Consider the following 27,367-nt stretch of genomic DNA (forward strand, 5'->3'; position numbering starts at 1 on the left):
ATAATTTGTTATGGTCCACACAGTCAAATGCTTTTGCAGAGTCAATAAAACACAGGTAAACATCTTTCTGATATTCTCTGCTTTCAGCCATGATTCATCTGACATCAGCAATGATATCCCTTGTTCCATATCCTCTTGTGAATCCAGCTTGAACTTCTGACAGTTCCCTTTTGATGTCCTGCTGCAATTGCTTTTGAATGATCTTCAGCAAAATTTTATTTTTGTGTGATATTAATGATATTGTTCAATAATTCTGTTGGATCACCATTCTTTGGAATGGGCACAAATATGGATCTCTTCCAGTTGGTTGGCCCGGTAGCTTTCTTTCAAATCTTGGCATAAACAAGGAAGCACTTCCAGTGCTGCATCTGTTTGTTGGAACATCTCAATTTGTATTCCATCAATTCCTGGAGGCTTGTTTTTCACCAATGCCTTCCGTGCAGCTTGGACCTCTTCCTTCAGCACCATGGGTTCTTGATCATATGCTACCTCCTGAAATAGTTGAACATTGACCAATTCTTTTTTGCTACAGTGACTCTATGTATTTTTTTCATCTTTTAAAAAAATTTTTATTGTGCTTTAAGTGAAAGTTTACAAATCAAGTCAGTCCCTCACATAAAAACCCATATACACCTTGCTGCATACTCCCAATTGCTCTCCCCCTAATGAGACAGCCCACTCCCTCCCTCCACTCTTTCTTTTCGTGTCCATTCCGTCAGCTTCTAACCCCCTCTTCTCTCTCATCTCCCCTCCAGACAGGAGATCCCAACATAGTCTCAACAGTCCACCTGATCCAAGAAGCTCACTCCGCACTAGCATCCCTCTCCATCCCATTGTCTAGACCAATCCCTGTCTGAAGAGTTGGCTTTGGGAATGGTTCCTGCCCTGGGCCAGCAGAAGGTCTCGGGGCCATGACCACTGGGATCCTTCTAGACCATTAAGTCCGGTCTTTTTATGAGAACTTGGGGTCTGCATCCCACTGCTCCCCTGCTCACTCGGGGGTTCTCCATTGTGTCCCCTGTCAGGGCAGTCATTGATTGTAGCCAGGCACCATCTAGTTCTTCTGGTCTCAGGCTGATGTAGTCTCTGGTTTATGTTGCTCTTTTTGTCTTTTCATCTTCTTTTGATGCTTCCTGTGTCTTTTGTATTTTCCCCATAGAATCCTTCAATATGGCAACACAAAACTTGAATTTTTACTTCAGTTCTTTCAGCTTGAGAAATGCTGAGCACATTCTTCTCTTTTGGTTTTCTATCTCCAGGTCTTTGCACATTTCATTATAATACTTTACTTTGTCTTCTTGAGCTGGCCTTTGAAATCTTCTGTTCAGCTCTTTTACTTCATCATTTCTTCCATTTGCTTTAGGTACTCTACGTTCAAGAGCAACTTTCAGAGTCTCTTCTGACATCTGTTTTGGTCTTTTTCTTTTTTTTCTGTCTTTTTCAAATACCTTTTTTAACCAAAATAAACAGTAACTATTTTTTTTTTTTTATGCATGTGGACTTCACTTGGTGGAATACACAGGAATCAAATCGACTACATTTGTGGAAAGAGGCAATGGAAAAGCTCAATATCATCAGTCAGAAAAAGGCAAGAGACTGACTGTGGAACAGACCATCAATTGCTCATATGAAAGTTCAAAACTGAAGTTGAAGAAAATTAGAAAGAGTCCACAAGAGCCAAAGTATGACCTTGAGTATATCCCACCTGAATTTAGAGGCCATCTCAAGAATAGATTTGATGCACTGAACACTAATAACTGAAGACCAGACAAGTTGTGGAATGACATCAAGGATATTATACTTGAAGAAAGAAAGAGTTTATCAAAAAGACAGGAAAGAGAGAAAAAGACCAAAATGGATGTCAGAAGAGACTCAGAAGATCTTCCCAGAATTCCCCCAAATGATATGTTTTTATATGCCATGACACAACAATCCCCATATATGCCAGAGAAACTTACATATGTTCATAAGGAATAAAATGTACAATGACGTTCATCATGGCACTATTTTGGGTTTCTGGGAGCTAGAAGCAACACAGGTACCATCATTTGGGGAATGGATAGGTTCAATGTGGTGGACACTTATGGTGGAATACCATGCAGCAATCTAGAGCAATCAATGAGGGTTACATACAGGAATATAGTTCTGTAGAAAGAATATTGAATGAAAAAGAAGCTGAACAAGAACTATCACATGATAGCATTTAAATAATGTTAAGAAGAGCCTATACACACAACTGATAGTATATTTTTATGATAGATACATTTCCAAATGCAAATCTCACTATTTTAGATGTATGTTTACTGGGTGAGGGGAGAGGAAAGAGATAGCCAATAAGGATTAAGGTCAGAGTGAAAAATTTTCAAATAAAAAGAAACAACCGAAGTGTCTTGAACTGATCAATTAGGATAATGTGGTTGAACTGAGGAAATGGCTGTGTACCTGGACTGATTTTCTTTTCCTTCCTTCTTCCCTCCCTCCCTCCCTCCCTTCCTTCCTTCTTTCCTCCCTCCCTCCCTTCCTTCCTTCTTCCCTCCATTCCTTCCTTCCTTCTTTCCTTGCCTTCTTCCTTCCTCTCTCTCCCTCTTCTTTCTTTCATGTATTTCTTTATCTACCTGTTTGTCTGTCTAGTTAGCTATCTATCTAATCTCTCTAGTTTTTTAGAGCTGCCACAACAAATTGCCATGAATTATGTGGCAATTAATTTATTGTCAGAAATTTATTGTCTCACGGCTCTGGAGGCTAGAAGTTCAAGTTCAGGGTGTCAGCAAGGCCATGCTCTCTCTGAAGGCTCTATGGGAAGATCCTTTCTTTTCTCTCCCAGCTTATGGTAGCCTCAGGAGTTCCTTAGTTCGTGGCAGCATAACCCCAATCTCTGCCTCCATCTTCACATGGCCATCTTCTCTCTGTGTCTGTTTCTCTTTGTCTCTTCTACTCTTTTTATATGGACACTAATCATATTGGATTAAGGCCTACTCTACTCCCATATGACCTCATGTTAATTTAGCTGATTTATCTGCAAAGATGCTATTTCCAAGTAAGGTCACATTCACAGGTACTGAGGGTTAGGACTTGAACATATCTTTTTGGGGGACACCCAGAACACTATCAACCTGTAACACTATGTATGTATAAAATATCATAGTTTCTTTGATAAGAGATACTCTAGAAATGCATATATAACATCATCAGCAATCAATCTATCAACAAATACTCTTTAAACCTATACTAAGGGATTAGCACTGTACTGGGTAGAATGGAGGCATGCAGAAAGTATGTGGTATTGTCCTTGTTCTTGTAGTACAGATTGGAAATTATTTGTGAAATAATAGTGTGCAATTCAAAACAGTTTATAAACAAAGCCAATACTGTGTAAGATATACAACATGACATTAAAAAAACAAAACAAAACAAAAAACTGGTTGACGAGGACAGGAGCAGTCAGAGAAAATTTAATGGAGAAAGTAGCTCTGTACTGCTTGTAAAGGATGATAGGAGGTAGCCTCTTGTTTTTCCTTTCATACTTGAGGCTGCCCCCCAACTTTGCCTCATTGCTCTTTCCATAGAACTTAGGATTGGGGTCAATTTTTAAAGTGACAAGACTACATTGGCAATATTACATAGATAGTTCTCGTTCCACACACTGGTGGACAGACCTTCTAGTGAACATTTTTAAAGATCTTAAGAATCAAAGTCATTGATGCATGAGTTTAAAAATCAATTAATTCTGTGACATTTGTTAAGAAAACTAGGAGTCCCAAGCCTCCTTCTCCATTTCTCATTACACAGAGGCAGCAACTGGCCGCTATAGGGATTGATTCTTTTGTGTTTACTTTTATATACCCACTACTCGCTTATTAACATGGTTAATTTCCAAAGATTAGGTTGTTATATGAATATCAGTGTTTTGCAAAAATGGAGGATGACAACATCAGATCATAAAAATGAGGGATGACTACATCGTTACAGAAACTGCCAAATTACATCATTACATAACTGCCAAACCACTGAGAATCATGGCCCAGCTAAGTTGATACATACCCTTAACCATCACAGCTAGTGTTACTTTTGCCTCACACCTTGGCATTTGTTACTGCCAGACGTACATTATTAATGTGCAGAACAGTCAGGTAGTAGATTTTTTACTATTGTCATAAATGTTGAGTGTCATGTGAGATGATAATCAAGAAGTGAGGAGTAGGTGTATTTTTATTTGTTGTTGCTAGTTACTGACAAGTTGGCTACAACTCACAGGGATCCCATGTGCAACAGAACGGCACATTGCCTGGTCCTACGCCATCATCACGATTGTTGGTATGCTTGAGCTCATTGCTGCAGCCACTGTGTATTTTGGGTGGAGTGGCTCATCTTACAGCACTGTGTTGAACAATATTCTGTTGTGATCCATAGGATTTTCATTGGCTGATTTCCAGTAGATCACTAGGGATTTCTTCCTAGTCAGCCTTAGTCTGGAAGCCCTCCTGAAACCTGTCCACCATGGGTGACCCTGCTGACATTTGAAGTATCAGTGGCATAGCTTTCAGCATCATAGCAACATGCGAGCTACCAGAGTATAACAAAATGACAGATGGGTGGCTGATATTTTTATAGAACAGGATTATATTGCTATTTTTAAGTTTTTCAGTTTTAGGCACTATCTATGAAAGAAGGGGATTAAGCATTCTTTCCTCTTCCTCCCTGGACACAATGAGTATTTCCTATCCCCCATTTTCCCAGTGTAGCTCATATTATAATTTTTGTTATTCAAAGCTGAGCCGAGTAGTAACTATAATTATTTTTCCTTTCCCAAATAGCATTTTGATCTCTCTGAATCTAGGTTGTCCAAAACAGCAGCCACTAGCCACATGTGGCCTATTGAGCACTTGGAATATGGTTATGAAACTAAGGAATTATTTTTTTGTATTGTTTAATTTTAATTATTTTACATCTGGATTTTTTAAATAATGGGTTTCTGGAAAACTTTTAGTATGTTTGTGACAACTTGTGTACATGAGTCACCTTTTCAACTTCAAATTTTATGAAAATTAAATACAGCTGAAATAAATTTGAGAAAATTTAGTGTGCAATTTGAGATGTGTTGTAAGTAAAATACACACCAGATTTTACAGATTTTGTGTGAATCTTAATGAAAAAGAATAGAATATATCTCATTAACTATTTTTATATTGATTATATATTGAGAATATTTTTGTTATGTTGGGTGAAATAAAATATATTATTAAAATTAATTTCAGCTATTTCTTTTTTTAATGTCTCCACTGGAAAATTTCAAATTACATATGGGATTCACATTGTGTTTATTCTTAATAGAGCTGCTCTGGATTATAATTTTCCTGTTTATTTATTTATTTGGGTTTCTTTGCATTTATCAACCCCTGATTCTCTGCCAATGTTCTAGATCTCCTCATGAGATGTGCATTCCTATCAGATATTCTGCCTCTTCACTTTTTGGGGAAGTCTATCCTGGAGACTCTGATGAGCTCTGGTCTGGACTGTCATTCTGAGAACCCCTTTCACTAACATACTGGGAATTCCCCTTATTGTTCTATTGTGTTGAAACCATTTCCTGAATCTCATATCTCCCCACTTCTTCGTTCATTCCTTCGTTTTATGAAACACACTCTCCAGTAGTTTCCTAAGAAAAGTTGTGTGGGAGGTAAATTTTTTGAGACCTTATATGTCTGTTCACGTACTTGATTGATAGTTTGTCTGAATAGAGGAGCCCAATATAGAAATAATTTTTCAGAATTTGGAAGGAGTTGCATCTTTGTCTTCCAGCTCCCTATGTTACTTTTGAGACATTCCAAGTCATTTGATTTCTTATCCTTTCTCTCCATCTCTCTCTTTCAAAGTTTGCAAAATCTGTCACCAATACTCTAAACTGTCATGATGTGACTTGATGTGGGTTCATTGTGCTGAGCCTCAGTGAGCTCTTTCTAGAAACTCATGCCCTTCAATTCTGGGAAATTTCCTTGAATTATTTCCATTTCCTCTTCTTTCTTTTTGGAACTGTTTATTATTTGTATGTTGGTGTTCCTGTACTGGTGTTCTAATTTTCTTGTATTTCCCTTCTTATTTTCCATCTCTGTGCTTTGTTCTTCTTTCCACAAAGTTTTCTCAATTTATCTTCCAGTCCTTCTGCTAGGTTATACATTTCTGTTATCATATTTGCAAATTTCCAAAAAATATTTTTTTGTTCTTTGCTTTTTCTTTTTAATAGCATCCTGTTCTTGTTTTATGGATATATTTTCTTCAATGTCTCCATCTCCAAGAACAATAATGATAGCATGTTTTTTTAGTTTTATTTTTCAGGCAGAGTCTTTGTTTCCTTCAAATCCTTTTGCTTCTGTTTGTTTTGTCTCTTTTTCATGTTAAAGCCTCCCTCAGATATCTAGTAATCCTGGGTCACTTGTGCATGTTTAGATTAAAAGCTGACTGGGAGCTGTGTGCCTGTGGGCGGGGTCCTGCTGAAAGTGAGTTTTATAATGGGGTAGTCCGTCTATGTTGGTTGCTGGTGAACCTCCAAGTGTGTTGCTTTAGGTCTTTCCTCTAAAAAAAAACTAGTGCCATCGAGTCGTTTCCTCTAGAGCTGGTAAAATTCTCCCAGAGGAATCTGTCAGTCTTCTTCCTGGAGGGTAAATAATGTACTAGCTGCCAGTATCCTAGGAACTGAGTTGGGCAGGAGGTCTTGGGTTTCAACATTCAGCAAGTGTACATTCCTCAAGGCCACCTGTTTCAGCCAGGCACCGGGCTGCTGTTGGCTGCCTATTCTAGTTATCTATTTTTGTGTAACAGACTACCACAACACTTTGTGGCCTGAAATGATCATTTTATTTCTGTCATGGTTTTTAGGGCCAGGGACTGGGTAGGCTTGGCTGGGCAGTTTGTCTCTGGTCACAGGGCCTTGGCTGGCGAACTGGACGAGAGGGTCTTCTTCCAAGCTGGCTTCCACACTCCTGTGTCTGGTGCCTTAGTGCTTCTTGGCCTGCTTCTCTGCCTTTCCATGGTATCTCACCCTCCAGGGTCTCTCCGTGGGCTTGGGCTTCTCCCAGCAGGGTGGTCTCTGGGCGGTGCGGGAGGTATGGTGCTTTAGACATGGCAGCTGGCTCCCCATGGGCAGGAAGAAAAAGCTGCCAGCCCATTGAAGGCCTATGCTAAGAACTGGCCCAGTGTTGCTTCTGCTATCTTCTGTTGGTCAGAGACATCACAAGGCCTGTCCAGATTCAAGGAAGTGAAGAAATAGATTTCTCCACCTCACGGGAGAGGGAAGGCATGTTGAAAATGAGCATGTGAATTGGAAGATATGGTTTTGCCATCTTTGGAAAATTTAATCTGCCACACTTCCCAAGTTACAGTTGATTTAACTTTTTTTTTTAGTAAGCATGATTTCCATCTGATAGAAATATTTATCAGTTATCTCCTCTTCATAGCTATTCTTCATGATACCCTTTCAACATAGCTGAAAATTCAAATGAAAAATTTTGTTAAACTTATTCCCTGCATTTTGTTTTGATAGCCCACCAACCAATCACTTGCCATCAAGTTGACTCTGACTCATGTCAGTCCCATGTGTGTCAGAGTAAAACTGTGTTTCACAGGGTTTTTAATGGCTGATTCCTCAGAAGTAGATCCCCAGGCCTTTATCAGAGATCACATGGTAGAATTTCACAAGACCAACGACTTCTTCATTGCAAATACTTTGTTTCAACAACATAAACAGTTATTATACAAATGGACGTTATCGGATGGAATACACAGGAAACAAATCGACTACATCTATGGAAAGAGACAATGGAGAACCTCAGTATCATCAGTAGAACAGGGCAAGGGACCGATTGTGGAACAGACCGTCAACTGCTCATATGCAAGGTTGAATTGAAACTGAAGAAAATTGGAACAAGTACACAAGAGCCAAAATATGAGCTGGATTTATATTTAAAGACTGTCTTAAGAACAGATTTGATGCATTGAACACTAATGACCAAAGACCAGACAAGTTGCGGAATGACATCAAGGACATCACACATGAAGAAAGCAAAAGGTCTTTAAAAGAGAGGAAAGAAAGAAAAGACCAAGATGGTTGTCAGAAGAGACTCTGAAACTTGTCCTTAAATGGTGAGTAGCTAAAGCAAACAGAAGAAATGATAAAGTGAAAGCTGAACAGAAGATTTCAAAGGGCAGCTCAAGAAGACAAAGTATTACAATGAAATATGCAAAGACCTAGAGTTAGAAAACCAAAAGGGAAGAACACATATGGCATTTCTCAAGCTGAAAGAACTGAAGAAAAATTCAAGCTTCCAGTTCTTGACGGCACTGGGTTTGGTTTGGTTTGTTTTGGTTGCAGTATTGAAGAATTCTATGGGGAAAATATTGAATGACACAGGAAGCATCAAAAGAAGATGGAAGGAATACACAGAGTTGCTCTACCAAAAAGAATTGGTCAACGTTCAAACATTTCAGGAGGTAGCATATGATCAAGAACTGATGGCACTAAAGGAAGAAGTCCAAGCTTCACTGAAGGAATTGGAGACAAACAAGTCTCCAGGAACTGACAGAATACCAATTGAAGATGTTTCAACAAACGAACGCAGCACTGGAGGTGCTTACTTGTCTATGTCAAGAAATTTGGAAGACAGCTACCTGGCCAACCCACTGGAAGAGATCCATATTTGTGCCCCATTCCAAAGAAAAGTGATCCAACAGAATGTGGAAATTGTCAAACAATATAATTAATATCACACACAAGTAAAATTTTGCAGAAGATCATTCAAAAGCAGTTGTAGCAGTACATCAACAGAGAATTGCCAGAAGTTCAAGACAGATTCAGAAGAGGATGTGGAATGAAGGATATCATTGCTGATGTCAGACAGGCCTTGACTGAAAGTAAAGAATACCAGAAAAATGTTTACCTGTGTTTTATTGACTATGCAAAGGCATTTGACTATGTGGATCACAAAAAATTATGGATAACATTGTGAAGAATGGGAATTTCAGAACACTTAATTGTGCTTATGAGGAACCTGTACATAGACTAAGAGGCAGTAATTCAAACAGAACAAGGGAATACTGTGTGGTTTAAAGTCAGGAAACGTGTGTGTCAGGGCGGTATCATTTTACCGTACTGATTCAATCTGTATGCTGAGCAAATAATTGGAGAAGCTGGACTATATGAAGAAGAAGGCAGCATTAACATTGGAGGAGGACTCATTAACAACCTGCAATATGCAGATGACGCAATCTTGCTTCCTGAAAGTGAAGAGGACTTGAAGCACTTACTGATGAAGATCAAAGACAGTGTTCAGTATTTTTTGCACCTCAACATTAAGAAAACAAAAATCCTCACAACTGGACCAATGAGCAACATCATGATAAAAGACTGAAGTTGTCAAAGATTTCATTTTACTTAGATCCACAATCAATGGCCATGGAAGCAGCAGTCAGGAAATCAAAGGATTTATTGTGTTGGGCCGATCTGCTGCAAAAGACCACTTTTAAGTGTTAAAAAGCAAAGATGTCACTTTGGAGACTATGGTATGCCTGACTGAAGCCATGGTATTTTCAATCACTTCATATGCACGGGAAACTTGGACAATGAATAAACAAGACTGAAGAAGAATTGACAACTTTGAATTATGGTGTTCGCAAAGATTATTGAATATACTATGAACTACCAGAAGAACGAACAAATCTGTCTTGGAGGAAGAACAGCCAGAAAGCTCCTTGGAAGCAAGGATGACCAGATTTCATCTCACTTTGGATATGCTATCATGAGGGATCAGTCCCTGGAGAAGAACATCATGCTTGGTAAAGTAGAGGGTCAGTGAAATTGAGGAAGACCTTCAATGAGATGGATTGACACAGTGGCTGTAACAATGAGCTCAAGAATAATAATGATTGTGAGGATAGCACAGAACCGGTCAGTGTTTTGTTCTGTTGTACATAGGGTCACTATGAGTTGGAACCATCTCAACAACACCTAGCAACAACAACATATATATGTATATGTATAGATAGAGAGAGAGAGATCAAGGAAATGGCCCGTGTGGTTGTAGAGGCTGGCAAGTTCCAAGTCTGTGGGTCAGGCGTCAGGCTGGCGGTTTCTCCTGACTCACGTAGCTGCAGGGGCTGACAACCCCAAGATTGGCGAGTCGGACAACAGACTGCTAGCTCATGGGCTGCAGAGGCTGATCAATCCTAAGATCAGCAGGCAATATTGCAGGCTTATGTCCCAGGGACCAGAGGTGAGATTATGATGCGCCAGATGCAGGATCTAGAGCAAGTAAGTGAGCTTTGCCACAACATCCATATATATATTGGATGCAAGCTACTCCACTGAGGAAACTCACCTTGCAACTAACTGGCTGATCATATCAGATCATATTACAGAGGATGATTACATCTTCACATAACTGCCAAACCGCTGAGAACGATGGCCCAGCAAGTTGACACACAACCTTAACCATCACAGTGCGGGAATTGGGAAGGAGGGGTATTAAACATGTCAGTTCAAATTGCTACCTTTAAATATCATTGTCCATTTTGCCTTTGGTTTTGGTCAATCTTATTTACTGAGATATGCACCAAGGATTTGATTATGTTTGGAGGAGTGAATATATCCTTTTGGATTCTGTGGCTAAGAGAGGTGTCGAGCATTATTTATTGTGGTGACTCTTAGTCCTGGCTCGTCTTAGAACCACCTGGGTGGGCTTTTACAAAATGCTGATGTCCGGGGAGCATTCCTCAGCGATTATAGTTTGATTGACCTGCGATAAGACCTAGTCATCAGTTTTCACAAAAGCCACTTGGGTGTTTTGGTACACGAAGTGCTGAGGACCATAGATCTTAGAGTAATGAAGGCATGTGGTGTTCTTGAAATGGGGAAAAAAGGGAAAAAGGAAACAGTAGCAGGAGGAAGGACGACATCATAGTGGAGAGGAATAAAGCATTGACTTTAGTGCCTGTGTTGGATTCCCAGCTCCACAACTGAAGGTCTATGTAAACTTAAGTTACTCTTTGAGCACCTATTTCATTCTCAGTAAAATAGCAAAAATGATATCTACCTCATGGTGTTAGGTGCAAGCTAAAATTAGGTGTCTGTGAAAGCAAGTGTTTGTTCTTATTTTTAAAGACAGGAAAAACAGGAATTGTTAGAAAAAGGAGGAATGACATGAAAGAAAAGAGAAATTCATAAGATTAAGAACAATGCTCCCCGCTCCCCCATTGGCTGCCTGTCCTTGGCCATGAATCTAAATCAAGAATCATCAATTATTTAATGATGAAGAATTGCAAGAGAGGAAGGGAGTCAAGAGGAGGCAAAATGTGGGTCCCAGATCTTTGAACGCTTTTTTAGTTCTAGCAGCACTGACAGGCCTAGCGGTCATCTCACAGATTCCACCCTCATTGTATGTTATCCATATTTCCTGCCCATCCTCCAAAAAGACCACCTCCACTGTAAACTCAAGATTGATGGGCAGGTGGAGTAAGTCCTGAAGAATCTTACAATCTCTTTTATGAGGTTCACACAAAGATCTCATTTGTAACCAGAGGCAAAAGTGATCTTCATCATGAGGCAACCATTAACTTCTCTACTTTCCGTTCTTAGGTTGAGTCCATGAAAAGGATTAATTAGCATGTTTTCAGCCCTATTAGTTTTTGTGGGAAAACCAGGATCCTGCTTCTTCTTTCCCTTTCCCTTCGTAGTGTGTTGAATTGTGTTCCTCCAAAAGATGTGTCCAAGTCCTAATCCCTGTACCTGTGAAAATGAGTTTATTTGAAAATAGGGTCTTTGCAGATGTAATTAAGTTAAGGATCTTGAGAGGATATCATCTTGGATTTAGGGTGGGCACTAGACCCAATAATAAATGTCCTTAGGAAAGGAGTGGCAGACACACAGGGAAGAAGGCCATGTGAAGACAGAGGCAGAGATTGGGATTATGCAGCCATAAACCAAGCAATGACTAGAGCCACCAGAATCTGGAAGAAGCAAGGAAGAATTCTTTGCTAGAGGCTTTGGAGGAAGTGTGGCCTTGCTAACACTTTGATTTCAGACTTCTGGCCTCCAGAAATATGAGAAAATAAATTTCAGTTGTTTTAAGCTGCCACATTTGTGGTAATTTGCTGTGGCAACTTTAGGAAACAAATACGTTGTTGTTATTAGATGCCGTTGAGTCAGTTCCGACTCATAACAACCCTATGTACAACAGAATGAAACAGTGCCCGGTCCTGTGATGTCCTTACAATCATTGTTATGCTTGAGCTCGTTCTTGTAGCCGCTGTGTCAATCCTTCTCATTGAGGGTCTTCCTCATTTTCACTGACCCTCTACTTTACCAAACATGATGTCCTTCTCCAGGGGCTGACCTCTCTTGATAACATGTCCAAAGTATGTGAGGTGAAGTCTCATCATCCTTGCTTTCAAGAAGTATTCTGGCTGTACTTCTTCCAAGACAGGTTTGTTCTTTCTTTTGGCAGTCCATGGTATATTCGATATTCTTCACCAACACCATAATTCAAAGACATTGATTCTTTCTGGTCTTCCTTATTCATTGTCTAGCTTTCACATGCATATGAGCTGATTGAAAACACCATGGCTTGGGTCAGGTGAAACCTTAGTCCTCAAAGTGACATCTTTGTTTTTTTAACACTTCAGAAGAGATTTTTTGCACCTTATTTGCCCAATGAAAAGAGTCTTTTGATTTCTTGACTGCTGCTTCCATAGGTATTGATTGTAGATCCAAGGAAAATGAAATCCTTGACCACTTCAGTCTTTTCCCCATTTATCATGATATTGCTTATTGTTCCAGTTGTGAGGCTTTTGTTTTCTCAATGTTGAGGTGTAATCCATACTGAATGCTGTAGTTTTTGATCTTCATTGGTAAGTGCTTCAAGACCTCTTCACTTTCAGCAAGCAATGTTGTGTCATCTGCATATTGTAGGTTGTTAATAAGTCTTCCTCCAAGCCTGATGCCCTGTTCTTCTGCATATAGTCCAGCTTCTCAGATTATTTGCTCAGCATACAGATTGGATAGGTATGGTGAAAGAATACAACCCTGACACACACCTTTTCTGATTTTAAACCACACAGTATCTCCTTGTTCTGCTCAAACTACTACCTTTTGGTCTATGTACAGTTTCCTCATGTGCACAATTAAGTGTTCTGGAATTCCCATTCTTCGCAATGTTATCCCTAATTTCATATGATTCACAAAGTTCAATGCCTTTGTATAGTCAGTAAAACAAACATAAACATTTTTCTGGTATTCTTTACTTTCACCCAAGATCCATCTAACATCAGCAATGATGTCCTTTATCCCCGGTCCTCTTCTGAATCTGGCTTGCACTTCTCTCAGTTCCCTGTCAATGTACTGTTGCAATCACTTTTGAATGCTCTTCAGCAAAATTTTACTTGCATGTGATATTGATGATATTGTTTGATAATCTCTGCCTTCTGTTTTTTTTTTGTTGTTGTTGGGCCACATTTATTTTGAATAGGCATAAGTATGGATCTCTTCCTGCCAGTTCACCAGGTAGCTGTCTTCCAATTTTCTTGGCATGGATGAGTGAGCACTTCCAGTGCTGCATCTGTTTGTTGAAACATCTTCAATTGGTATTCTGTCAATTTCTGGAGCCTTGTTTTTTGCCAGTGTCCTCAGTGCAGCTTGGACTTCTTCCTTCAGTACCATTGGTTCTTGATCATATACTACCTTCTGAAATGATCGAAAGTCGACCAATTCTTTTTGGTACAGTGACTCTGTGTATTCCCTCCATCCTCTTTTGATGCTTCTTGGGTCATTCAGTATTTTGCCCATAGAATCCTTCAAAATTGCAACTGGCTTGAATATTTTCTTCAGCTCTTTCAGCTTGAAAAATGCTGAGTATGTTCTTCCTTTTTGGTTTTCTGACTCCAGGTCTTTGCATATGTTTTTATAATACTTTACTTTGTCATCTCAAGCTGCTCTTTGAACTCTTCTATTCAGCTCTTTTACGTCATCATTTCTTCCTTTTACTTTAGCTACTCAACATTCAAGAGCAACTTTCAGTCTCTTCTGACATCCATTTTGGTCTTTTCTTTCTTTCTTCTCTTTTTAATAACCTTTTGCTTTCTTCATGTATGATGTCCTTGATGTCATTCTACAACTCATCTGGTCTTTGGTCATTAGTATTCAATGCGTCAAATCTATTCTTAAGATGGTCTCTGAATTTAGGTGGGATATACTCAAGGTCATACTTTCACTCTGGTGGATTTGTTCTAATTTTCTTCAGTTTCAACTTGAACTTGCATATGACCAATTGATGGTCTGTTCTGCAGTTGGCCCTGGCCTTGTTCTGACTGATGATATTGAGCTTTTCCATCGTCTCCACAGATGTAGTCAGTTTGATTCCTGCATGTTCTGTCCAGTGAGGTCCACATGTACAGTTCTCATTTACAATGTTGAAAAAAGGTATTTGCACTGAAGAAGTTGTTGGTCTTGCAAAATTCTATCATTCAATCGCCTACATCGTTTCTATCACCAAGGCCTTATTTTCCAACTACTGATCCTTTTTTTTTCCAGCTTTCGCATTCCAGTCACCAGTAATTATCAGTGCATTCTGACAACGTGTTTGATCAACTTCAGACTGCAGAAGTTGTTAAAAATCTTCAATTTCTTCATCTTTGGCTTCAGTGGTTGGTGCATAAATTTGAATAATAGTCATATTAACTGGTCTTCCTTCTAGGCGTACGAATATTATCCTATTACTGACAGCATTGTACTTCAGGATAGATTTTGAAATGTTCTTTTTGACGATGAATGCAATGTCATTCCTCCTTAATTTGTCATTCCTGGCATGGTAGACCATGTGATTATCTGATTCAAAATGGCCAATATCAGTCCCTTTCAGCTCACTAATGCCTAGGATATCAATTTTTATTTATTCCATTTCATTTTTGATGATTTCCAATTTTTCTATATTCGTACTTTGTACATTCCACATTCCGATTATTAATGAATGTTTGCAGCTGTTTCTTCTCATTTTGAGTCATGCCCCACCAGCAAATGAAGATCTGGAAAGCTTGACTCCATCCACCTCATTAAGGCTGACTCTACTTTGAGGAGGCAGCTCTTCCCCAGTTGTCTGTTGAGTGCCTTCCAATCTGAAGGACCCATCTTCTGGTACTATATCAGACAATGTTCCGCTGCTTTTCGTAAGGTTTTCTCTGGCTAATTTTTTTCAGAAGTTGACTGCCAGGTCCCTCTTCCTAGTCTGTCTTAGTCTGGAAGCTCAGCTGAAACCTGTCCATCAGGGGTGACCCTCCTGGTATTTAAATACCTGTGGCATAGCTTCTATCATCATGGCAACACCCAAACCCCCGCAGTGTGACAAAGGGACAGATGCACAGGGGAGGGAACAAATATACCCTCGAATAATTTTTGTTTATGGACTCTCACAACCTAGCCTAAATGAATGGAGTCAGTAAGGTGCTCGACTTTTTGACAGTTTGGAAATCTTAGCGGCCAGAATGCTCCTTAGAGGCAAGGATGGCAAGACTGCGTCTTACATACTTTGGACATGTTGTCAGGAGGAATCAGCCCCTGGAGAAGGACATCATGCTTGGCAGAGTACAGGGTCAGCGGAAAAGAGGAAGACCCTCAACAAGGTGGATTGACACATTGGCTGCAACAACGAGCTCGAGCATAACAATGATTTTAAGGATGGCGCAGGACCGGGCAGTGTTTTGTTCTGTTGTGCATAGGGTCGCTATGAGTCGGAACCGACTCGACAGCACCTAACAACAACAACAACAACAGCTATTAGGTAGTGCGTTGAGCCGGTTTTATAAGGCCAAAGGTTCCAGTGCCCTGGGTTCTTTGCTACTAACAAGCTATGTGACACCAGACAACTCTGTCTTCTTATCTGTAAAGAGGGAGTGGGGTAGCATTAGGTAATCTCAGAGGTCCCTTTCAGCTCGATGGTGAGAACTGAGGTTTGTACACAGTCCTACTCAGTAGGTTAGGCAACAGTATTTATTGGGCATGCTCTCTGAATTGAAGAGCATGAGTAACTGAGATCTTTTTCTATGCATTTCCAGTGTAGACATGTACTTTTCGAGGCTAATTTAAAAAGAGATGAAAGCATCATGTGTCTGGAAGGGACCCTGGGAAATGACTTTGTTCAAGAGCAACACCATCTGCAGGTATGCTGATGCCTTTGTCAGTAGATAGCTTCACAGTTATATCCAAAATCACCACCAAAGGATCACGTGGGACTACTGAGGCCTAGTAACTACCATTATTTTGTAGTGGTGGTAAGAGTAAACGGTATTTCAAGACACTACCAGAAACTGCAATGTAATTATGAAAATATCTGGGTGTTCTTTGGTGACCACGTCACAGGTACTACAAATACTCTGTGGTTCGTTGCCTGCGTTTGTAATGGAATGAAACTCCACATTTCAGCTGAAGAATGGCAAATGAAGGGTGCCTGGCTTAGAGGGAAAGGAAGGAGGAATGCCATCTTGAATGGTGCCCGTGAGTGTGAAGTCGGACTTGCAGGGAGGCAAGGGAGGGCTGGGCAGGGATTTTGTAAGGACCCAGCTTGCTCAGAAGGTGAACCCTCACCTGGCTCTCTGAGGTGCTGCTGCTTGCAGGAGCTGCTCCGGGAGAAAGCAGGCACAGCAAATTGGACAGGGTGTCAGGTTGACTATGACATATGACAGATTAACAGTGGAGGCTGATGGTGTGACCTGCTTACAGACACTTCATTTAGAAGTTATCATATTGTTGGATGCTTCCTATCATTTGTGATGGTACTGATTGTGATAAATTGCGAGTTGCTGGCAAACTTCGTCAGCCTGCTCCCAGGGCTGAACAGAGAAAATGTGTAATTCTATGGGAACATTCGTGCCACGAATGAGAGAGGAGATCTGGCCGTAACAACAGAATGCTCAGTCAGTGAACAAAGTAATTAAATCAAGCTAATTAAATCACAATAAAAATAATTTTAATTTAATTAATTTCTCTGCACTGATTGAACATTGTGTCGCAACCATGAGGCTTTCTGAACACTAATAGAATTTAGGAGTCAGGGCAGCAAAGTTGTGGTCACTGGTGTGGTACCTGGGTTATTGCTGAGGGAATTAAATTTAATACATTTAATAAGATGCTGAAATGTTGGCGGAATCAAGAATATTGTTCTGGAATCGAGATAATGGGGGTTCTTCTTTTCTTGGTAAGGTTTCTGGGCTAACCGGGCCAATAAATGTTGAATCTTTCCCTTGAAAATTTGGTAATGATTTAAAAGGCTAGATAACGAGTCAGAATCAACTCGATGGTAACGGGTTTGGTTTCGGTTTTTAGACAAAGCAGAGGGCTCAAGATCACTTCTCTGTGTTGGAGTTGGTGGGAAACCTTAGCCAGTAGCACCAAAGTCCTAGGGACATTTGCCTATTGTCAGCTTTCCCCCTAGCCCCTGTAGTTGTTGGTACGGGCTATTGAGTCCATTTTGACTTATAGCAACCCCCAAAGGGTTTTCTTGGACATAATTTTCAAGGAAGCAGATTGCCAGGTCTTTCTCAAAAAAAAATTTTTTTTTTTCTCTACAGAGCCGCTGGGTGGGTTGGAACTGCAGTCAGGCACTTAACTGTTTGTGCTACAAGGGCTCCTTACCTCCAGCTAACCCAACTAACCGAAAAGGTCAGCAATTTGAACCCACCAGCTGCTCCTTGGAAACTCTATGGGGCAGTTCTACTCTGTCCTACAGGGTCGCTATGAGTTGGAATCAGCTTGATGGCCACGGATATACTAGCTCGTACTTGAATGATGGTTATTAGATTAAATTATTGAAGTCTCTTAAGGATTTTCTTCCCTCAGGGCTTGAAAATTAGGGCAGATGCTTTCCTTCCAGGCTTGTATGGACATCGTTCAGTTCCTAAGCAGGAGGATGCACACTAGACAACCTCTCAAGGTCACCTCTCTGGAATAATTTTGTCACATAAGCAACATGCTGGAATTCTGTGTGTCTGTTAGCCAGTGCCCAAATAATTGCCAACTATGATTTTAGGGGTGGCCTGTCCTTCGGATCCCAATATTATTTATCACGTAGGCTATGTTAATTAATATTTTGTGTGTGTGCCAACATTTGAACCAGACTTCATTAAGACTAGTCAGGGCACTGCATTGTTTGTTGAGTACAATTGTTTTCTGGGATGCAAGTGGTTCCGCTCCACAGCAGCCAGGATGGCAACCTGACTGAAAAGCCAACATTTGCAAAAGCCTCTGTTGCCGCAAAGGTGGGAACAGTCTTCTTCCCCAGACAGCTAATCAGCAGAGTCATTTTTCCCACCTAGTGTGGGCTTCGGGTGCGCAACGAAACATGGGAATAAAGGAAGCTGGGGTGATGTTTGGAAACCCTGGTGGCTAAATGCTGTGGCTGCCAACCAAAAGGTTGGCAGTTTGAATCCACCAGGTGCTCCTAGGAAACTCTATGGGGCAGTTTGATTCTGTCCTATAGGGTCGCTATGAGTCAGAATTGACTCGACAGCAGCAGGTTTGGTTTTTTTTTTGTTTGGGGTGGTGTTTGTGGTACCTCAGGAACTAAGGGTGTCCTTGTACCTTTGATAAGTCAATGGGCAATTCTTCTGTTGTCTGTTGTTACATAATGGTGCCCAAACCAAAAAATCAAACCCACTATTGTCAAGTCGACTCTGACTCATGGCAACCCCATGTGTTACAGAGAACTGTGCTCCATTGGGCTTTCTTGACTATAATCTTTAGGAAAGCTGGCCTTTCTTTTGAGGCTTTGCTGGGTGGGTCCAAACTGCCAACCTTTAGGCTCGTAGTTGACGGCAAACCGTTTGTGCTGCCAGGGAAAATCCACAGCAGTCACATACCACCCAGCCCAGCAGGTCAGTTGGCCTCTGCCCACACAGTATCCGTAGACCTCCTACTCCCATAGTGCTGTGCCTGGCAGGACAGTGGGTGAGACAGGTGAGTAGGACATGTGGGCGGGGCTCGTGGGCGGGACGGGTGAGTGGGGTGCGTGGGCAGCACGCATGGGTGGGACACGTGGGCAGGAGAGCTTCTTGTCACCAAAGCTGCCTCCAGGGATGTTATAACAGGGCACTTTACCTGTTTTGGAAAAGAGGACTCCCAGTTCAACCTGCATTCCAGTCCCTTCATTCCCTAACTCTTTCTATGAAGCCCCAGCCCTGCCTGCACCCCTCCATCACTCCCAATGCAAATGTCCATCCTTCCCAGTGGGAAGGGACCTGCAGATGCCCCCAGAGAAGTCTCCTTCCATCCGAGGACATTTTTCCCATTCTAGTACCTGATTTGAGGATGAGTTACCCACCAATGTGAAGCTTCTTGTACTTAATAATGAGAATGAAAATTTCTGGACCTAAAATTAGGTTTAAACCCTTTCTTCACTCTGGTAGGGTCATAAGATCTAATTCTATTCCTACGAATTTTTTTATATTTGGCTTCAAATAATTTTTGGGGTCAAATATGTCCCCAGCAATGTGCCAAGCACTTTACCTGCATCATTGCCTTTAAATTCTCACAGAAACTCTCTGAGATCGACACTACTGTTATTTCCTTCTTATAAATGTGGAAATGGTGACTTGGAGAAGCTAAAGAACTTACTACAGGTCACAGCTAGTAAGTGGCAGAGAAGCTACTGGCATCAAGCCTGTCTCTTTCCAAAATTCTTACTCTTAACCACCATTGTTGTTGTTAGCTGCCATCAAGGACTCATGGTGACCCCATGCAAAACACAGTGGAACTCCACCTGGCTGCCATATCTCCATTATGGGTTAAGGATCATACAGTTGTGATCCATAGGGTTTTCACTGGCTGATTTTTGGGAGCAGATTGCCAGGCCTTTCTTCTTATCTTAGTCTGGAAGCTCCACTGAAACCTGTTCAGCATCATAGCAACACACAAGCCTGAGGTGGTACGAATGAGGTGCATTGGCCAAGACTTGAACCCAGGTCTCCCATGAAGAAGGCGAGAATTCTACCAGTTGACCACCACTGTCCCTTTTAGCTACTATGCTGCCTCTGGAACTATTCAGCAATAGAGATATACATGTGGTCTCCAACTTAGGATGTATGAGAATTACAATGAACTGCACTTAAGACTGTCTTTTTTTTTTTTTTTGTACATTTTGTACGTTTTATCATTAGTAATATGTACTACATACGTTGCAGCTCATAATTTGCTGTTATCATTCTTATGCAAACCCCAAAGACACTGATAATAAAAGACAATAATAATGAAAACTTAAAAAAAAATTCTACTTACTCACTTGACTGCTAACTGAAAGATTAGTGGTTTGAACCCACCGCCTGTGTCATGGGAGAAAGATATGGCAGACTACTTCCATAAAGATTACAGCCTTGGAAACCCTATGAGGCAGTTCTACCCTGCCCTACAGGGTCACTATGAGTTGGAATTGACTTGACGGCAATGGGTTTGGTTTTGGGTAAGAATGTTAGGGCTTTTTTTGTTTTTTTTTTTTCTTGTATAAAGTAAATTAACTATATGTTGTGCATCTGTGTTGGTCAAAGATTCCATCACTGGAGGAGATCTCTTTAAAGGTTCCACTCGGGGACCAAGGAAATTCAGAATACTGGCCTGTAAAGCCGCTGTGCATGTGAGATCCCCAGGTTCTCTGTGGGTGGCTCAGAGCCTTAGAGGTAACCCTTTCCATCCACAGGCATTGGACCCCCACAGTCCATCAGCTCATAGGGAGCCACCTTGATCTCTACTGTTCTCCCTCCCTTTGATCCCTTTCTCTCTGCTCATTTTTTTCTCTCTTTCTCTCCGAATTTGACTTTGTCAACTTTTATCCCTTCGCTTTCCTGTCATCTTGAACCTGCAGTTGGCTCCGTGCTATGATTGTTTAGGTAGCCTTTGCCTGCTTCCTAATCCTCTGCTGAAAAATAATAATAAAATATAAGATATTTACCAGGTCTGAAAAGGCTTGAATTAAGGAAGTAATGTTTGGGGGCATTTAGATTGAATCCATGTAATTGTAGGTTGCAACATGTAATAACATTAGCTCATGCAGGGATATCATTTTGTGCTATTTGACTCTCAGGTTTTTGTTAATCTGATGGGTTTGTTGGAATTAGAGGATTGCTGCGAAGAAGAAGAAAAAAAAAATGCCACAGCAACCTGCTGGTGAGAGAACAGCCTTGTCAAACTAGCAGGTAGCGTCACGTTTAGCCTTTATCCAGTGTACAATAAGGGCAATCACCAGGGCCCATAGAAACAGTATTGAACTGTCGATGCAGGACATTTTTGTTGAAAATAGTCCTTTTGATTTCATCTTCCCAGCCTAATGTAATAAAAACTGACATTATGGAACACAGTCTTCTCAGTTTGGTAGGAACCGTCCTGAATACCCAGCAACCTGTGCGGTCACAAAGGTTAGCCAATTGCCGTAAGTGACTTGGAAGACAGTTGTAGACCTGAAGGTTGTGAACACCTCATCATGGAGAAGGAAGCAAAACTCTCACTGAAGCAGGTCAGCGTGGAAATCAAGCGTGCCTGCTGTTTTTATCAGGAGAATATTTCACTTTTAAAAGAGCCTAACTTTCAGCCACAAGCCCTTTTTCTCTAATTAGCAAAACCTTGAATGGTTTTCTCAAACAAAGGAAGAAAGTGAACGAATCTTTAACTTACTGTTGTTGATCTGATGGTTGTTTCTATGGAGACAAATAGAGGCAGGAACCAGGCCTTAGCACCAGGGTCAGGGGCCTGGTTCATGTCAGTTTCTCCCACTTTCTATATTCCTGAATTCCATGCTCTTTGGCTCTGTGAGTTTATGACCCCAGTGTTACCAGCTGAAAAGAAAAGAGCTTCACATAACTTGAAAATTTAGGAGATTTCCCCGAACAAAAACCTCACAGAAGTAAGACCAACTGGCATTTGGGAGGATTCAAAATTCCTAAACCTTCCAATTTCTTTAACTACTTGAAGAATTCCAAGTTTGCCGTACATGGTAAACATGACTCTAATATTATTTGTGTGGTTGCTAGGGCTCCTTGTTCCGTGCATTGGCTGAAGTGCCCTGAAAGGAACTGCTTCTTCTCATAAATTACATCCTGCCATGAGTCTGTAGGTAACATTTTTCCCGTGTTAGAATAACAGGTGAGTAATTAAAGACCAAATGTGAAACAGAGTAAATAAATATAACTTCTCAAACGGAAAAAAAAGCAAGACCTGACATTTCTTTTAAACTCGAAAAGGGTATTTTTCATTGTTCTGTTACTGCTGAATTCATTGTATTTTATACTATTCAGTTGTTCATGCGTTCTCTCAGTAAACTGCCTTTGAGCACCTACTGTGTGCCAGGATTCCTGTACTGGATTCTGGGAATTCACAGACAAAAGACACAGTCCCTGTCCTCAGGCAACTTATAGTCCAGGCATTTCTAAGACAGGCGAAAAACCTGTTGCCATTGATTCTGACTCACGGTGACAGCATGTGTGTCAGAATAGAACTGTGCTCCACAGGGTTTTCAATGGCTGCTTTTTTTGGAAGTAGTTCATGAGGGCTTCTTCTGAGGCACCTCTGGGTGGACTCAAACGACTAACCTTTTGGTTAGCAGTAAGCACGATAAGTTTGCACCACCCAGGGACTACCCAAGACAAGGTGGTTGGCTACAGTATAGCATGGTAAGTACCGTGACGGAGAACACGTCCAGGCAATAGTAGGAGCCAGAAGGGGAGACTCATACCCAGTTGTGTGTGCGTGCACGTCCCACACTCAAGTGTGTTTGGAATTGTGTAGTTACAGAGTAGGCTTCCTGGTAGAGATAATACCTAAAATAAATCTTGGAGGATAAGTGGAAATTAGTCATAGAAAGGGTACTTTCTAGATAAGAGAATTAACAAGAGCAAATGGCATTCCAGGAACTGCAAGTTACTTTTCTATTGAGAGTGAAGTTTACATGCGGTTGTGATGAGGAATGAGCCTGGAGACACTGGCAGCGTTCTTATGTTTCCTGCTGAGGAGTTTATCTGATGAAGGAAAGAAGGAAGGAAGGAAGGAAGACGTTGAAGGGTAGGAAAGGATCTAAGATTTATTGTCTATTTTTCCTGACCATTTTCATAAATATTTCTTTTAATATCCAACCTCTGAAACTCAGTTTCCTCACTTATAAAGAGGAGATATTTGTATGCCCTGCTTCATAGGGATGGTGTGAGGGTCAAATGAGATGCCGACGGAAGGTGTGCAGCGTAGTTGCTGGCACATAATTAATGCTCACTAAATGGTGACTGGGGCACCCGGGTGATGCAAATGGTTAATGCCTTCATTACTAATCAAAACGTTGGAGGCCAGAGTCCACCAGGGGCCCCTTGGTAGAAAGGCCTGGTGATCTTCTAAAAAATCAGCCACAGACAACCCTATGGGGCACAGCTTACTCTGACACACACGGGGTCACCATGAGTCAAAACTGACTTGATGGCAATTGGTCTCTGGTGATCTAAACAGTGGCCATTATGGTTGCAATGAGCATGGAGAGGGGGGATTGCAGGGCGAGATCAGAGTAGCAAAGAGAAAGTGTCCGTGAGCATGATAGTGGCCTGAAATGGGACCATGGCCCTGGGATGGAGAGAGAGAAACTGGTCTAGAAGGTATTTGGGGAGGCTGAATTGGCAGGGCAGGTGGCCAAGAGAGGTGGGGTGAGGGAGCAGAGAGTCAAGAGTGACTTCCAGGTTTCTGCATGGGTGAATGGCAGCCCCTTTGCTGAGATAAAGACCACAGAGGAAGAGTAATGCCTATAAAGTATAGTACCATCTGCAACAAAGCCAGAATCGGTGTCTGATCTACTGAGCTTGGGTTGAAAGCAGGACCAGAGAAAGCAGGGTTTCACACCCACCATAGCCTGCAAGTTGATGGGATGCAGAAATAGTCTCAGAGGGAGTGAGACTTTGTAGCCCTCCTCCAAGAAGACCCTTCCTCAATCCGCGTGGCCCCCTGCTTCTCTCCTGCTCTGTGACTCTCCTGACCCTGATGGAATCTAGCCTCTACACCATCCTGATCAGTCCAGGCTTCTCTCCATGTCCCATGAATTGTGGTGCCAACGGCTTTTGCTTGACCCTGCACACCAGACCCAGTGTCTTGTGTATAAACTTGCTACTGGAAAAAAAGAGTTATGAATCCTGCTTCTTTGTATTCTAGCCAGAGCAATAAACTTTATTCCCAATACTAATGATGCAATTTAAATTTATTATCTCTCTGTTTTACAGTGTCCATAGCAGTAAAATCTATTCCCAAAAGTATCATTTCAATTTTCAACTACTTAAGAAATTATTTTTGTTTTTGTTTTAAAGCCTCAGCAATGAAATTTAATACTAACAATAATACTACAACTTTGTGTGCCCTTACAACTTGCTGTAAATGGTCACCGTGAGAAGAATGCCAGTAAGCATGTAAATTTTTGTCCAGGAGAAAGCAGTCTTTTTGGCCTGTTGCACGGTAAGGCCCAGGGTCTCAACAGAGAGTTTGGAGGGCGGTAAGAAGTGAACAGTTGCTCAGCACACTTCTTTCCAATTAGTCAACACGTCTTTGTTGATTCGATCTCCTAAATGTTTCTTGAATAGGTTTTATCTCTCTGTACGCCCCGCCACTGAAGTTATATGCCATTGCTTTAGTCTAGGGAGCTATTACTTTGTGGCTGGATTACTAGAACTGCCTTCTACTTGTCCACTCTCCTACCCTTCGATCGATTTCCACACAGCAGCTGGAATGAACTTTTCAAAACACAGTTCTTGCCAGTTTTCAGGAAAATATGGGGAATAGAAAACAAGTTCTATGATACTAAAAAAAAAAAAAAAAGGAAGGGAACAGCCCAAATGCAGACTGTGGACATTGTATGGGACAGATGACCTGGTTTCTCTAATCAACCAAGGCCATCCAAGAGATAGATGGAGAGAGAGAGAGGAGGAAGATGATGATGGAATCAAAGAGTTGTAAGAAGTGTAAACATGATAACCAGATACCATCTGTGGACTTTGTGTGGCTCCTGATTCCAACAATCCAAATGTATAAAGATGTTTCTGAGAAAATAAGGGAAATCCAAGGGTGGACTGGGTATTAAAAATAATAATAATAATAATTACTACTGATTTTGTTGGCATATCGTTGTATTATTAAAGCAAAGCCTTTATCATTTAGAGATTCTTTCTTGAATCTTTACAGAGGAAATGACATGATGTCTTGGATTTGTTTTAAAATACTCTAGCCTTCTTCTCTAAAGTGGAGTAGAGGGTAGGGACAGAAAATTGAGAGAATAGGTCAGACAAAGCATTTGTGTTTTCAACAGTAACTGATTTATTCAACAAAGTTGTTTTTTTTTAATCAACTACTTCAGTTCAACAGATTTTTTTATTGAACTTCATGGAAAAATGAGTAAGATAAGCTTCTGTTTCCTCCCTCCCAGTAGGTTATCATCTGGTAGGGAGGACAGACCTACATCTGTGAAAATATAAATAATAATAACAATACAAGAGCTGAAGAAACAATATATAAACTAGTCAAAAGTTATCACAAAAAAATTTTAAGATACAGAACACTATGTATGAAATACTGTCTTTTGATTTTGTAAGGAAACAAGTTAAGACTCTCTAGTCATATTTGCTTGTATCACTGTAAGGTAAGTCAGGAAAGACGCATCAAAAATGCTGAAAAACAGGTATCTATTTGAGGAGAGCTGGGGGCAGAAAAGATTATTCATTCCACAGCTTTTCATACTTCCTGATTTTTTTTTTTAATTAATTTTTATTAAGCTTCAAGTGAACATTTACCATTCCAATCAGTCTGTCACATGAAGGTTTACATACATCTTACTCCCTTCTCCCACTTGCTCTCCCCCTATTGAGTCAGCCCTTTCAGTCTCTCGTTTCGTGCCAATTTTGCCATCTTCCCTCTCTCTCTATCTTCCCATCCCCCCTCCAGTCAAGAGTTGCCAACACACTCTCCAGTGTCCACCTGATTTAATTAGCTCACTCTTCATCAGCATCTCTCTCCCCCCCACTGACCAGTCCTTTTCATGCCTGATGAGTTGTCTTCGGGGATGGTTCCTGTCCTGTGGCATCAGAAGTTCTGGGGAGCATTGTCTCTGGTATTCCTCTAGTCGCAGTCATACCATTAGGTATGGTCTTTTTATGAGAATTTGGGGTCTGTATCCCACTGGTCTCCTGCTCCCTCAGGAGTTGTCTGTTGTGCTCCCTGACATGGCAGACATCGATTGTGGCCGGGCACCAACTAGTTCTTCTGGTCTCAGGATGATGTAGGTCTCTGGTTCATGTGGCCTTTTCTGTCTCTTGGGTTCTTAGTTGTCGTGTGACCTTGGTGTTCTTCCTTTGCCTTTGCTCCAGGTGGGTTGAGACCAATTAATGTATCTTAGATGGCCGCTTGTTGGCATTTAGGACCCCAGGCGCCACAATTCAAAGTGGGATGCAGAATGTTTTCATAATAGAATTATTTTGCCCATTGGCTTAGAAGTCCCCTCAAACCAAGTTCCCCAGACCCCAGCCCCTGCTCCGCTGACCTTTGAAGCTTTCATTTTATCCCGGAAACCTCTTTGCTTTTAGTCCAGTCCAATTAGGCTGACCTTCCTTGTATTGAGTGTTGTCTTTCCCTTCACCCAAAGCAGTTCTTATCTACTGATTGATCAATAAAAAGCCCTCTCCCTCCCTCCCTCCCTCCCCCCTTTGTAACCACAAAAGTATATGTTCTTCTCCGTTTTTTCTATTTCTCAAGATCTTATAATAGTGGTCTTATACAATATTTGTCCTTTTGCCTCTGACTCATTTCGCTCAGCATAATGCCTTCCAGATTCCTCCATGTTATGAAATGTTTCAGAGACTTCCTGATTTTTGAAACCATGTGAATAAGAATGTATTGCATGTTCACATAATTAAAATTAAAAATAAAATAAGCTCCCAAGTCCTCATCCATATGGGATCATGGCTTTCCTCTACTTAAAACCCTTTACCAGATGCTATTACCCTTGGCATATAACCCCAAATCCTTTCCATGACCTTCAGGATGATCTGCCATCCTCTCATCTCAGGCCTGTCACCTCTGGAGGAGGTGTGACCTCTCCATACTGGAGTCTTTGTCTCTCAGATTAACCAGGCTCACTCTCAATGCTGGAACCCAACAAGCTCTTTGCTGTGCTTGGTTTGTTCTCTCTCCTCCACTTTTCCTGACTAACCTGTGCTCATTCTTCAGGTGTTGTTTGAGATGTTGCTTTCTCAGGGTGATCTCCTCTCAGCCCCTCGAATCCCCTAGGCTCACCCAGCTGCCTGCTTAAGTCCCTTTGCTATATGTTCTCAAAGAACCCCGCAC

At 41.1% G+C, this 27,367-nt stretch overlaps 2 long non-coding RNA genes across 3 annotated transcripts in view; one reads left to right on the plus strand and one right to left on the minus strand.

The window, feature by feature from the left end:
• The window catches only part of LOC135227612 (uncharacterized), a 35,273-nt gene extending 33,643 nt beyond the window's left edge, over positions 1-1,630 (plus strand). For both annotated transcript variants that reach the window (XR_010317765.1, XR_010317766.1), the window contains exon 3: positions 1,523-1,630. This is a non-coding gene — a long non-coding RNA (uncharacterized LOC135227612). The remainder of the gene's footprint in view (positions 1-1,522) is intronic.
• Positions 1-27,367, minus strand: part of LOC111750054 (uncharacterized) — a 98,294-nt gene that overhangs the window by 59,136 nt on the left and 11,791 nt on the right. The window contains exon 2 of the long non-coding RNA XR_002785178.2: positions 21,689-21,849. This is a non-coding gene — a long non-coding RNA (uncharacterized LOC111750054). The remainder of the gene's footprint in view (positions 1-21,688; positions 21,850-27,367) is intronic.

The sequence above is a fragment of the Loxodonta africana genome, chromosome 14, assembly GCF_030014295.1.
Source record: "Loxodonta africana isolate mLoxAfr1 chromosome 14, mLoxAfr1.hap2, whole genome shotgun sequence".
Lineage (NCBI taxonomy): Eukaryota > Metazoa > Chordata > Mammalia > Proboscidea > Elephantidae > Loxodonta > Loxodonta africana.